This window comes from Schistocerca gregaria, chromosome 2 (assembly GCF_023897955.1).
Source record: "Schistocerca gregaria isolate iqSchGreg1 chromosome 2, iqSchGreg1.2, whole genome shotgun sequence".
Taxonomy (NCBI): domain Eukaryota; kingdom Metazoa; phylum Arthropoda; class Insecta; order Orthoptera; family Acrididae; genus Schistocerca; species Schistocerca gregaria.
Window position 1 is genome coordinate 581704134 of NC_064921.1, and position 14274 is coordinate 581718407.

Sequence of the window (14274 nt, forward strand, 5' to 3'; positions counted from 1 at the left end):
GTCCCAGTGTGAGTGAACTGAATTTGGAGTGCGTACGGAAGACATTCATAAGAGGTCCAAAGAAATCGGTGCGTCGTGCATCCCATGAACTTGAAATGGCTCCATTGACAGTGTGTAAAGTCCTGCGACAGAAGCTGTCTATCAAACATTTCCTTCGTGAAGTTCGTTGGTACCTGAACACGGAGCTGCTCGCATCGGTGGATTGACCGTGCTACAGAAGGGGGCGTCTGTTTCATGAAGTGGCCTCTCCGATCACCAGATCTCACTCCGTGTGACTTTTTCTGTGGGGACACATTAAAGATCTGGTGTATGTACCTCCTCTACAATGTGATGTAGCAGAGCTCCGGGAGAGAACACGGGAAGCGACTGCCGCAGTCGACAGTCGACGATGTCATGTTGGGACGGGTGTGGCAAGAATTCGAGTGCCATATTGATGTCTGTGATGTCTGCCGGTCACTCATGGTTCGCATACTGAATGTTTGTAAAAAAAAAAAAAAAAAAAAAAAAAAAAAAAAAAAAAAAAACAACTTTCAGAGATTCTCTTGAAAATGCAATATGTATGACATCCGTACAATGTTTTTTTTTTTCTTGTGCAATAAACTGAAAGTGTTCCCATACTTTATGTACACTATGTATACCATAACCTACCATAACCGCTGCCCAGTCACCGCTGTGATCACCTATCAGATGTCTGAATAACTATCTTTTGCAGTGCGGACGTGCAGGAAATGAGTCAGTGAGCTTCTGAAAGACACCGACAGAGATGTGGAGCAATGTCGACTCCATTGCCGTGGCCAGCTGCTGTAGGTTTCTCGGTTGAGAATCCATTGCACGAACAGGCCGGTCGAGGTGGTCCCAAAGAGTCTCCATTGGGTTTAAATCGGGGAGTTTGGTGGCCAGAGGGGTACCGCAAATCATCCTGGTGCTCTTCGAACCATGCACGTTCAGTGCGTGCTGTGGGACACTTTGCATTGTCCTGCTGTTAGATTCCATCGTGTTGAGGAAAAACAAACTGCATGTAGGGGCGGAAATGGTCCCCAAGGATAGATGAGTACTTTTGTTTAGCCATTGTGGCATCCAGAATCACGAGATAAGCCACGAAATGCCATGGAAACATTCTCCATCAGGCTCTCTCCTCCGGCCTAGGTCCTTCCGACGATTGTTGCAGGATGTTTGCTTTTAGATTACGCCAGTGAAGCATAAAACATGATTCGTCCGAAAAGATCACCTGTCGCCACTCACGGACGTCCAGTTGTTGTATTGGCACGCAAATTCCAGCAATCACCGCTGATCAACAGCTGTCAGCATAGGTGCGTGAACCAGGCACCTGCTCAGAGGCCCATACGCAGCAACGTTCACTGAACGGTCTTTGAGGAGGCACTGTTGGTAAGCCTCTTGGTTCATTTGAACGGTCAGTTACTCAATAACTGCATGTGTACAGGCCCGTACACATCTCCGCAGCTGTCGCTCACCCCCTTCATCTATGGTCCATGGTGCACCACAACTGCCTTGAAATCGGATTGGTATAGCTCCATCTTGCCATGCACGGTGTACTTTAATCACGGTTGCATGCGAACAGTTTACAAACTGAGCCGTTTCAGAAATGCTTCCACCCTTGGACCGAAAGGCAATGATCATGCCCCTTTGGACGTCAGACAAATCACTCCATTGTTGCATTGCGTCAGCAAGTGGACTGTTTTCCTCGTGCCCCCCGACACACTCATATACCTTCAACTGCTGGTGCTGCCACCTGCCGTTTGTGAGTGGTTACGCCACGTTGACATCGAACGTAGGCAATGATCACAACATTGTGACTGGACCGTGTAATAATTTAAATCGAATGGATTCCTATCCCAGGTTCAACTGGCAATATGACTACAAACCATAGGAACAAGATTCGGATACACGATGAGCAAAGAAGGGTCAGATTAGGACCTAGCAACGCGTGACTAGACCAAGGAGGATAAGAAGGCCTACACCTGGTGGGATGGGCTTATTCTCCAAGTCAGACTGTCAACACGTAATGGCTTAGAAGCTGAGGATTTAGCTGAAAACCACCCCAGATGGTGTTTGTTCATTTATTGGGTCAATAGACATTCGAGTTGCAGCTCTGTATTGACCTGGAGGATGGCCTAGACTATATTAATCGCATACACTATGTCTTTACGCTTTATGCCTTAAAATATCGTTACAAAAATATACTTTGTTCATACGGGACGGCGACCGATTAGATAGCACACAAAAATATCAGCGATTTACTGCTTCAGTGACTTTTCTTTAAATTTCGACTACCGGTTTCAAGCCAGCAACGTAGCGCAGTGGTTAGGACACTGAACTTTCACTCAAATAGACAACCGTTCAGACCCGCCTCTGGCCATTCTCATTTAAGTTTTCCGTGATTTCCCTAAATCGCTTGGCGGCATGGTTCCTCTGAAAGCGCACGACTTATTTACTACCCCGAACTTCCCTAATCCGAGCTTCTGCTCCGTCTCTAATAACCTCGTTGTCGAGGGCACGTTAAATAGTAATCTTCCTTCCTTATTCGTTCCAGCCGTCATCATCGGATGGATTCCGATGTTGTTTTTTACATCATGGATGTATTTTGGTATGCACATGTGTCATCTGTTCGGTAGTCATACATATAAAAAAGTGTAAAACATCTTTCAGGATTGCAAACAACGCTATTCGTTTCTTCACTAGTGCGAGACGGCAATACACATTCTTATCACATCGCTCGCTGCCAAATAAACACATGTGGATTACACAGATGCAGTCAAAGATGTAGAAACACAAAGTACACATGATGGAGATGATGGCATGACAATTGGAATGCCTAGTGGAGTTGCAAAAAAAAATGATCGAGTATATGGATAATGTTTTCATCCTGTAATGTGTGCGTGATATTCGCGGTCTTTAACACAGCTCGGTTTACAAACAGCACACTTCGGGACGGGCTCCCCGTAATCATGCTTGCAAGGAGGTGTCCTCGCACAGTTCATAGACTCCTGACACGGCGCCGAGGAGCTGATGCAACAGGAGCGACTCAGCCGTAAGAGCTCGCCAGCAGGTTACTCCCCCCCCCCCCCCCCCCCTACCGCCATTATTGCCACTCTCGCTACTTCTTACTTCTTTCTCACTACCTCTCTCCCTCCCATCCCCCCCCCCCCCTCTCTCTCTCTCACACACACAACACACACACACACACACACACACACACAAGCACTCGTTTCACATCGTTATTCCTGTTTTCCGGGTCCGCGCATGTTGAGCATCCATTCATGCTCGTTTTAACAATATTGCTGCAATAATAAGAATTTTGCAAGCAGTCTCCAAGCTCTTTAATGTATTTAGAAGCAACATTTTGGTTCGTCAAAAATCTGCTCTGTTTATACTAGTAACTAACAACAACTTTATTCTTTCACTGAGGTTATTATCTGAATGAAATAATATTTTGAATATAGTAGTGGCTTACAACGAAAGTTCCTTGATATCAGATACATAATCTGACCTTGAGGTACTTTCTCTTACCCTTGATTATATAATTACGCCCAGATGATGATCCAGATAACCAAAGCTGAATACTACACATGTGGCCTTAAAAATCTTTTTGTTGTGAAAAGTAAAATGAACACGTACCGCAGCAAAAAGATTTTAAGGCCTGAAGATGACAGCAAAGTCTGTCGAAAGCGGTTGTCGTAAATAAAGAAATATTTTATGCGATCTAGGCTGTCACATGTTTAATAAGATATTATACTACAGTACAAAGTGACTCAGATACGTGACACAATTTTTCAACATAGTTACCAAGTACCCGCAAACAGCAGTCCGGTCGTTCTACCAATCGTTCAATTCGTCGGCGATAGAAATCCGCTCCGTGGTCTGTAAACGCTGTCCTCATTGTTGGAAAAATTTCTCCGTCCCCCTTCCCACCATGGGTTTCTTAGCTTGTAGATCGCACGCACATGTCATCTGTGGTCGAATGGCGTTCCTCCAGATCAGCATCGCCCACGTTTGTGCGACCTCGGTCAAATTATTGGCAGCATTTCACTATGGCTGGACATAACATTGCGCTTGGTCCATTAGCGCTAGGATTTCACAGAGAATCTGTGTGCAATGTGGACGTTTTGCATACAAGGATGATACTGTTCCTCGTGCTTCAACTCTGATTAGGTTTACAATTGCCGTGCCATTTCAGCTGCCCACTATGATGCACCTGTTACCCATACCGCAACAGAACTGTGGTGCAGGACACCCGGAACATGTAATATCTTCTGAAAAGTGCGCCACATCTGTAGCGCCGCCACGTTCTTAGCGTGGGACGACATGTGTAATTTTCTTTCTGAAGTCCCTAGGTATTAAAGCGTGCTTCTGTCGTTTCTTTTACCACTGCACTGCGCTCATCTTTACATTGGATCATTTAAGGCAGTTGTGACTAAACAATTACAAGTTATCCAGTATGAGTCTTCTACATATAGCGGAATGTGCGTTGTTTTGAACCTTTCTGGCAGATCAAACCCGTATGCCGTTCCAGGAATCGAACCTGGGACATTTACCTTTCGCAGGCAGTGTTCTTACCGACTGAGCTACTGAGCTACCTAGGCTCATCTGACGGACGAACGACTCACCTCCCCCTCCCCCCCATAGCTCTAATTCAGGCTGTACCTGTACCTCACCTCCCACTTTCCAAATCTCACAGAAACTTTCCAGCACTCTTCGCGAGGCTACTACTCGTCGGAGAGAGGATACTGAGGAGAACCAGTTTAGCAACAATCTAGGGGAATGAAGTTTTGATCTGATTGGATGCTTCAAAACAGCGCACGCTCCACTGCGTAGTGACAGTCTGTAAAGTTTGTACAAGGCTCTGACAAAAATTCCTTCGTCTGTGGCCGAGCCGTTTCCCCAATTTAAAATCGAGCAAAGCTTCAGAGACATGGAATCCCAGTCAGCTTCTACATTGTATTTGCTGCTGAATTAACTCCTGTTTTAACTATAATCTAACGTAGATCCCTCGAACTAAAACCCGTGTCCAGTAGTTGGAAGAAAAGACAGGTCTCATTCTTTTACAAGAAGGGTATTACAAGTGATCCACAAAACTACCGCCTAATATCCGTTTGTTATTGAACCTTATAACATATTCTCAGCTCAAACGAAATGAGGTATCTCGAACAAAATGACCACTTCCATGCCTACCATGACGATTTCTAAAACTTCGATCATGCTAAACCGAACTCACACTTTTATTGCGTGACGTACTGAAAGCAATGTATCAACGCAGTCAGGTAGATGAAGTATTTTTTGATTTCCTAAAAGCATTTCACTCAGTAGCACGGATACTCCTACTATCAAAAGTAAGATCGTATGGGATGTCAATTTGTGACTGAAATGACAATTTTTTGATACGAAGGACGCAGCATGTTATCGTGGATGGAGAGTCATCGTCAAATGTAGAATTAACTTTGAGTGTGCTCCAGGGAAGCGTGTTGGTGCCCTTGCCGTTCATGTTGTACACTGATGACCTTACGAACAATTTTAAGAGTTAAGCCCAGACTTTTCACAGGTGATGCATTTATCTACAACGACGTAAAGTCTGAAATAAGACGCACAAATATTGAATCAGATGTTGATACGATTTCAGAGTGGTGCAGAGGTTGGCAGCTTCCTTTAAATGTTCAGAAATGTAACACTGTGCCCTTTACAAAATGAAAGAACGTAGTATCCTATGACTACAATGTCAATGTGTCACAGTTGGAATTGATCAACTCATACAAATACCTGGGTGCAGCACTTACCAGGGACATGAAATAGAAGAGTCACATAGTCTCCCGCAGTTGGTAAAAAAGATGGCAGACAGGTTTATTGGTAGAATCTACGGAAATGCAGCCAGTCTAGAAAGGAGATTGCTTAAAAATCACTCATGCGACCCGTCCTACAATAATGTTGAAATGTATGGGACCCGTACGAAATAGGATTAAGAGGGGATATCGAATGTATACAGGAAGGGCAGCACAAATGGTCGCAGGTTTCTTTGATCCGTGAGAGGGTGTCACTGAGGAAGCGTGCAAGAACGGAACTGGCAGCCGCTTGAAGATAGAAGCAAAAAATCTCCTGAATACCTACTTACAAAGTTTCTAAAACCGACTTGACATGATGAACCCTTTAGGTATCGCTCCCAAAGGATCGCGAAGACAAGATTACACTAACTACAACGCGGGCACAAGCATTTAAGCATTAGTTCTTCTCACAGTTCATGCATGAATAGAACGAGAAAAGCCCTAATTACTGGTACAAAAGGACGTACCCTCACAACGCAGTGGTTTGCGGAGTACGGATGTAGATCTAGATGAATGTGTAGATCGATTCTTTCTGTTAGGTTCGGAAGATTGGAAAGAGGTACTTGCCAAAGCACATGTGTGACATGGGATCGCGAGTCGTGCCTGGATAGCTGCTACTTCAGGCGGTAAGAGCATTGTTTCCCAAAGACAAGGTTTCGGGTTCGAATCTCGGTCTGGCACACAGTTTCAATCTATTTCAAGCATCACGGTTAACAACAGTGCATATGCTACACAAATATTCTACCATTTGTAGTAATATACGAAACTAACAATGCACGCCCGTAAGTCCTGTAAATTACGTGCCCACACTTAAATCCATCAGGAAATCATGAAGCAGAATAATGCTTGAAGCCGTCACGTCCTACGGGTTCCTTTTGAACCACAATTTAGCATAAAATGTATTCACATGAATAGCAGTTTTCTTGTCGAAAAAGTCATCCTACAGAGCACACCTTAGGCACCAAAAGATTATTCCCATAAGCTTTGTGGTGCTGGTTACGAACGCTTGTTCATACTGCGTGGTTCGCTGAGTGCCCGCTGTAAGTTGTTTTCTGACACGTAAAAAAAAAAAAAAAAAGGAGTCAGGGCGTGGCAAGGCATGAACCGAGCCTTAGGCGTCAACCTTCCATTCAGACATACTACTGTTAGCAAATTGGTGCTCCACTACAAACATTGTAGTCAACATGGTAATAAATGTACCTTCTGATCATAACTTCTTGTTGATGTTCACATTAGTTTTATTTATGGTCATAATAGGAGCTACAAACCATTGTACTGAGGAGTCGAAAGTCATGCAATACCTCCGAATATCGTGTCGGACCTCCTTTCGCCCGGCGTAGTGGTATTGACTCGACAAGTCGTTGGAAGTCCCCTGGAGAAATACTGAGCCAAGCTGCCTCTATAACCGTCCAAAATTGCGAAAGTCTTACCGGTGCAGTATTTTGGGCACTAACTAACCTGTCGATTATGTCCCATATATGTTCGATAGCAATCGTGTAGGGTGATCTGAGTGGCCAAAACATTCGCATTGTCCAAAATGATGTTTAAACTAATCGCGAACAATTGTCGCCCAGCGACATGGCGCACTGTCGTCAATAAAACTTCCTTCGTTATTTGCAATCACGAAGTCAATGAATGGCTGCAAATAGTCTCCAGCTAGCCTGACATAAGCATTCCCAGTCATGATCGGTTTAATTGGACAGAGAACCCATCGGTTTAATTAGACAGAGAACCCAGTCCATTCTACACTCCTGGAAATTGAAATAAGAACACCGTGAATTCATTGTCCCAGGAAGGGGAAACTTTATTGACACATTCCTGGGGTCAGATACATCACATCATCACACTGACAGAACCACAGGCACATAGACACAGGCAACAGAGCATGCACAATGTCGGCACTAGTACAGTGTATATCCACCTTTCGCAGCAATGCAGGCTGCTATTCTCCCATGGAGACGATCGTAGCGATGCTGGATGTAATCCTGTAGAACGGCGTGCCATGCCATATCCACCTGGCGCCTCAGTTGGACCAGCGTTCGTGCTGGACGTGCAGACCGCGTGAGACGACGCTTCATCCAGTCCCAAACATGCTCAATGGGGGACAGATCCGGAGATCTTGCTGGCCAGGGTAGTTGACTTACACCTTCTAGAGCACGTTGGGTGGCATGGGATACATGCGGACGTGCATTGTCCTGTTGGAACAGCAAGTACCCTTGCCTGTCTAGGAATGGTAGAACGATGGGTTCGATGACGGTTTGGATGTACCGTGCACTATTCAGTGTCCCCTCGATGATCACCAGAGGTGTACGGCCAGTGTAGGAGATCGCTCCCCACACCATGATGCCGGGTGTTGGCCCTGTGTGCCTCGGTCGTATGCAGTCCTGATTGTGGCGCTCACCTGCACGGCGCCTAACACGCATACGACCATCATTGGCACCAAGGCAGAAGCGACTCTCATCGCTGAAGACGACACGTCTCCATTCGTCCCTCCATTCACGCCTGTCGCGACACCACTGGAGGCGGGCTGCGCGATGTTGGGGCGTGAGCGGAAGACGGCCTAACGGTGTGCGGGACCGTAGCCCAGCTTCATGGAGACGGTTGCGAATGGTCCTCGCCGATACCCCAGGAGCAACAGTGTCCCTAATTTGCTGGGAAGTGGCGGTGCGGTCCCCTACGGCACTGCGAAGGATCCTACGGTCTTGGCGTGCATCCGTGCGTAGCTGCGGTCCGGTCCCAGGTCGACGGGCACGTGCACCTTCCGCCGACCGCTGGCGACAACATCGATGTACTGTGGAGACCTCACGCCCCACGTGTTGAGCGATTCGGCGGTACGTCCACCTGGCCTCCCACATGCCCACTATACGCCCTCGCTCAAAGTCCGTCAACTGCACATACGGTTCACGTCCACGCTGTCGCGGCATGCTACCAGTGTTAAAGACTGCGATGGAGCTCCGTATGCCACGGCAAACTGGCTGACACTGACGGCGGCGGTGCACAAATGCTGCGCAGCTAGCGCCATTCGACGGCCAACACCGCGGTTCCTGGTGTGTCCGTTGTGCCGTGCGTGTGATCATTGCTTGTACAGCCCTCTCGCAGTGTCCGGAGCAAGTGTGGTGGGTCTGACACACCGGTGTCAATGTGTTCTTTTTTCCATTTCCAGGAGTGTATGTAAACATAACCCACACCATTCTGGACCCACCACCGGCTTGCACGGTGCCTCGTCGACAACTTGGATACTTGGCCTCATGGAGTCCACTCCACGCTGGAACCTTACCATCAGCTTTTATCAACTGATGCTGGGACTCATGTGACCAGGCCACAGTTTTCCAGTCGTCTAGGGGCCAACCGGTACGGTCACAAGCCAAGGAGAGGCGCTCAGGCGATGTCGTGCTGTAAGCAAAAGCACTCGCGTCGGTAGACTGCTGCCGTAGTCCATTAAAGCCACATTTCGCGGTTCTGTAACGGATAGGTTCATCGTACGTCCCAGATCGATTTCGCGCAGTGTTGCTTGTCTGTTAGCACTGACTACTCGACGCAAAATGCGCTGCTCTCGGTCGTTAAACGATGGCTGTTGGCCACTGCGTTGCCCGTGGCAATAGATAATGTCTGAAACGTCGTATTCTCGGCGCTCTCTGGACGCTGTGGTTCTCGGAATATTGAATTCCCTAACGATTTCCAAAATGGAATGTCCCGCGTGTCTAATTGCATCTACCATATCGCATTCAAAGTCTGTCAGTTCCCGTCGTGCGGCCATAATGACGTCGGAAACCTTTTCACATGCATGACCTAAGGCAAATGATAGCTTGGCCAATGCTCTACCCTTTTGTACGTGATACTACCGCCATTTGTATATGTGCATATCGCTATCCCACGATTTTTGTAACCTAAGTGTGCAACACCTATACGTGTGAAAGCTGGCGGCATCAGTAAAGATTCTTTAACTTCGACAAAACTCTCTGTCCGCTGTTGTTGCACGCCAGACCTCCCAGAACCTGCCCTGTCTCGTTCTGTGCAGACCAGAAGCTGTCCTCGAACGCTTCAGCTCAGAGACGCTGCGGCGTGGCCGAGGAGATGACGAAACCTCAGCTGTGGAGCCGTCAGGGCCCGCCAACGCCTCATTCCCTGATTCCGAATGTAGGGAGGGATAATTCATCTCATATGTAGTACAGCAGGTCACATGCTATGCGAGTTGCTGCAGGTGCGTTCATAAAAACTCTAAACCTGATGTTTCGTGGCAGATTATTCGTGCAGGCCTTAGTATGGAATAAAATAAAATTATCGGTGTTATGTCGGCATTAAGCATTCACCGATAACTGACAAATTCATTCATTCAGTGATCGTGTACCATGCATCCCATCAGCAAGGATATTAATCAGGGAACGCTTGGTGCGAGAACTGGCAGTTGACACTCCACGTAAACAAATGCGACGTGTTGCATATGAATAGGCGGAAAGACGTATTGTTGTTCGATTACACGTTTGGCAAGCAGTCACTGGAAGTACTCACGACCGTATACTATCTTGGGGTGTGCTACCGGCGCGATTTAATTGAACGCACAAAAGTAATTGTCGCTAAGGCACATGCACATACCTGTTTGCAATTTATCCGCAGAATGCCAAGAAAATGTAACATATCCACGAAGGAGGAAGACAGGAGCGTCGGGCAAGTGACGCTTTAATATTTCTAATTAGACGACAACCGAGAGCAGATAAAAGTACCAGACGAGGTAGATAAAATACAAAAAAGAGCTGCTCGTTTCGTCACGGGTTGGTTGAGCAAGGAAATGCTCGTCCAACTCCAGTGGCAGACGTTACAAAACAGACATTCTACATGACGGAGAAAATTACTGTTAAATTTCTGATAACGCGCTTCTCCAGAAGATTCAAGCAAAATATTACTTCCTTCCACACATAGCTTGCGAAATAACAATGACAATAAACTCAGAGAAATACGAGCTCATACGCAGGCCTATTTATAGATGTACTTCCCGCCCATCGTTCATTATATGGAAGAGGTAAGGATGAAATTATCGCCGCACAAGAAGCATTCTCTATCATACGCCGTCAGGTGCTTTGCGGAGTGTAGTTGTAGACGTATGAGGGTCACTCCAAAAGAAATGTACACTATTTTTGTAAAAATACATTATTCATTCTGCATGTCTGAAAGTTTTCAGTGTGTAGATACATCCTTCCAGCTTGTTTTCAAAGTTAGTGCAACCTGTTCTCATGAATGGCGCCGTCACAGCATGTGTTCAAGATGGCTGCTACACTTAACGTTCGTCAGAAGTAACGTGCTGTCACAGAATTCCTGTGCTGTGAAAACGAGACAGTGGGAAAAGTCCACAAGAGGTTGAAAAATGTGTGTGGAGATGCTGCTGTCGATCGCAATACACTTAGTCGGTGGGCAAGCAGGTTACGTGATGAAAGCGGGCACGCAATATTGAGGATTGTCCTTGCAGCGGAAGAGCCTCGTACTGCACACACTCCAGACAATGTGCAGAGAGTTAACGAACTGGTGACTGCTGACAGACGCGTCACAGTGAACGAATTGTCACGCTACGTTGAGATAGAGGAAGGAAGTGTTTGCAGAATACTGAAAGTGTTAGCGTTAAAAAAGGTTCCCAGGTTGTTGACAGTGGCTCGCAAAGAAACAAGAAAAATAGTATGCAGCGAACTTTTGGAACAGTACGAGAATGGTGGAGATGAATTTCTTGAAAGAATTGTGACAGGTGATGAAACATGGCTCCATCATTTTTCACCAGAGGCGAAGAAGCAATCAATGGAGTGGCATCATGCAAATTCACCCAAGAAAAAAAATTCAAAACCACTCCTTCTGCTGGAAAAGTTATGGCTACGGTGTTTTTCGATTCCGAAGGACTCTTGCTTGTGGACATAGTGCCAAATGGAACCACCATAAATTCTTATGCATATGTGACGACACTGAAGAAACTTCAAGCTCCACTGAGTCGTGTTCGACCAGGATGTGTTGCTGTTGAACGACAATGCACGGCCACGTGTCAGTCAAAAAACCATGGAAGCTATCGCAAAACTCTGATGGACAACACTGAAACACCCGCCTTACAGTCCTGACCTGGCTCCATGTGCCTAGCATCTCTTTGGGAAAATGAAAGACTCTCTTCATGGATCAAGGTTTGATGACGATGACTCCCTTGTGCACGCTGCCAAACAGTGGCTCCAACAGGTTGGTCCAAAATTTTACCGTGCGGGTATACAGGCGATGGTTCCAAGATGGCGTAAGGCAGTTGAGAGGGATGGAAATTATGTGGAGAAATGAAAACATTGCTCTTAAAGGATGTATCTACACACTATAAAACTTTCAAACATGTAGAATAAAAGATGGATTAAAAAAAATAGTGTGCATTTCTTTTGGAGTGGCCCTCGTAGATGTGCAACGAGTTCACTTCTAACGAAGGCGGCTGTTATTGAACTGATTTAGTAGGTTACTACCGTTACACTGCTGTACGTTATTTCTGCCTGGTGAACTGAAATGTAAAGCATTATAATTAAGAGGAAAGCGGTACTTTGGAAGGAGGTTCTCCATCCGCAATAGTAATAAATAGTTGTTCTTTATCTCGTATTGCTGCTTCGACACCGAAAGAGACCCTTTATCACGGAAAGATTTTTTATATTCCATAAAAAGAGACTTGCTTAGAGTGAAAAATCCCTCGTGTCTACCAGTCAACAAGAATCAGTAGAAAGAAAGAAGGAAGATTATGGTTTAGTGGTGAGTCTCAAGAGAAGCATAGCCTGTGAATAATACAGGCCAACCAGATGTGCCTGCAACAGTTAATTATACACTGAGGTCATGAAAGTCATAGAATACCTCCGAATATTGTGTCGCACCTCCTTTTGTTCTGTGTAGTGGATCAGCTCGACATGGCATGGACTCAAGTCGTTGGAAGTCCGCTGCAGAAATACTGGGCCATGCTGCCTCTTCAACGTCCATCATTGCGGAAGTATTGCTGGTGCAGGACTTTGTTCGCGAACTGATTTCTCGATTATGTCCAATAAATGTTCGATGAGATTCATGCCGGGAGATTTGGGTGGCCAAACCACTCGCTCGAATTATTCAGGATATTCTTCAAACCAATCGCGCGAACAACTGGGGACCAGTGGCATGGCGCATTGTCGTAGGAACAGGAGCTCCATGAATTGTTGCAGATGGTCTCCAGATAGCCGAACGTAACCATTTCCAGTCAAAGATCGGCTCAGTTGACCAGAGCACCCAGTCCATTCCATGTAAACACAGCCCATAACATTAGCGAGCAATCACCAGCATCCACAGAGCCATGTTGACAACTAGGGTACATTGCGTCGTGGGGTGTGCGCCACATTCGAATCCTACCATCAGCTCTTACCAACTGAAATCGGGACTCAGATTTTTGGACAACATGGTTGTGGAGAGAAGCAGTGATTAGTACGATTAATCAATAATTCAAGAACAGTCTTAATCGTATTTATTATTGTTATAATACCGCCAACCGGTTTCAACCCGACGTAGGGGACATCTTCTAGGCGTTTACACCATTGGTCGACTGCTGGTGGTATCACTCATGTTGATAGTTTCCTGCCGTTATGTAGACAGGAGTGACACCACCAGCAGTCGACCAATGGTGTAAACGCCCAGAAGATGACCCCTACGTCTGGTTGAAACCTGTTGGCGGTATTATAACAATAATAAATGCGATTAAGACTGTTCTTGAATTATTTGTTATTTATTCATCCGACCAGGCCACGGTTTTCAATCGTCCAGGGTCCAACCAATATGGTCACAAAGCCAGGAAAGGCGCTGCAGGCGATGTCGTGCTATTAGCAAAGGCACCCGCGTCGGTTGTCTACTGCCATTGACCATTAGCGCCAAATTTCGCCGCTCTATCCTGACTGATATGTTCATCGTACGTCCCAGATTCATTTTGGGGGTTATTTCATGCAGTGTTGCTTGTCTGTTAGCACTGACAACTGTACGCAAACGTCGCTGCACTCGATGGTTAACTAAAGGGCGCCGGCCACTGCAATCTCTATGGTAACAGATAATACCTGAAATTTGGTATTATCGGCACATTCTTGACACTTTCTATCTTGGAATACTGAATTCCCTAACGATTTCCGAAACGGAATGTCCCATGCGTCTAGCTTCAACTATCATTCCGCGTTCAAAGTCTATCAATTCCCGTCATGGGGCCATAATCACGTCAGAAACCTTTTCACACGAATCACCTAGGTGCAAATAACAGCTCCGCCAATGCACTACCCTTTTATGTCTCGTTTAAGCGATACTACCGCTATCTGTATTTGTGCATACAGCTATCCGATGACTTTAGTCACCTCAGTGTATATTCTATATAAAAGTCACAACACACTTTGTCGATGGTCGCTATAATGTCCAAGAACAAGTGTCAATCGGCGAAAATATGCTTCAT

General features: G+C 46.0%; 1 protein-coding gene across 4 annotated transcripts in view; it reads left to right on the plus strand.

Moving 5' to 3' along the window:
- LOC126333363 (tyrosine aminotransferase) overlaps positions 1-14274 on the plus strand; it is a 230545-nt gene that overhangs the window by 96679 nt on the left and 119592 nt on the right. The window lies entirely within an intron of this gene.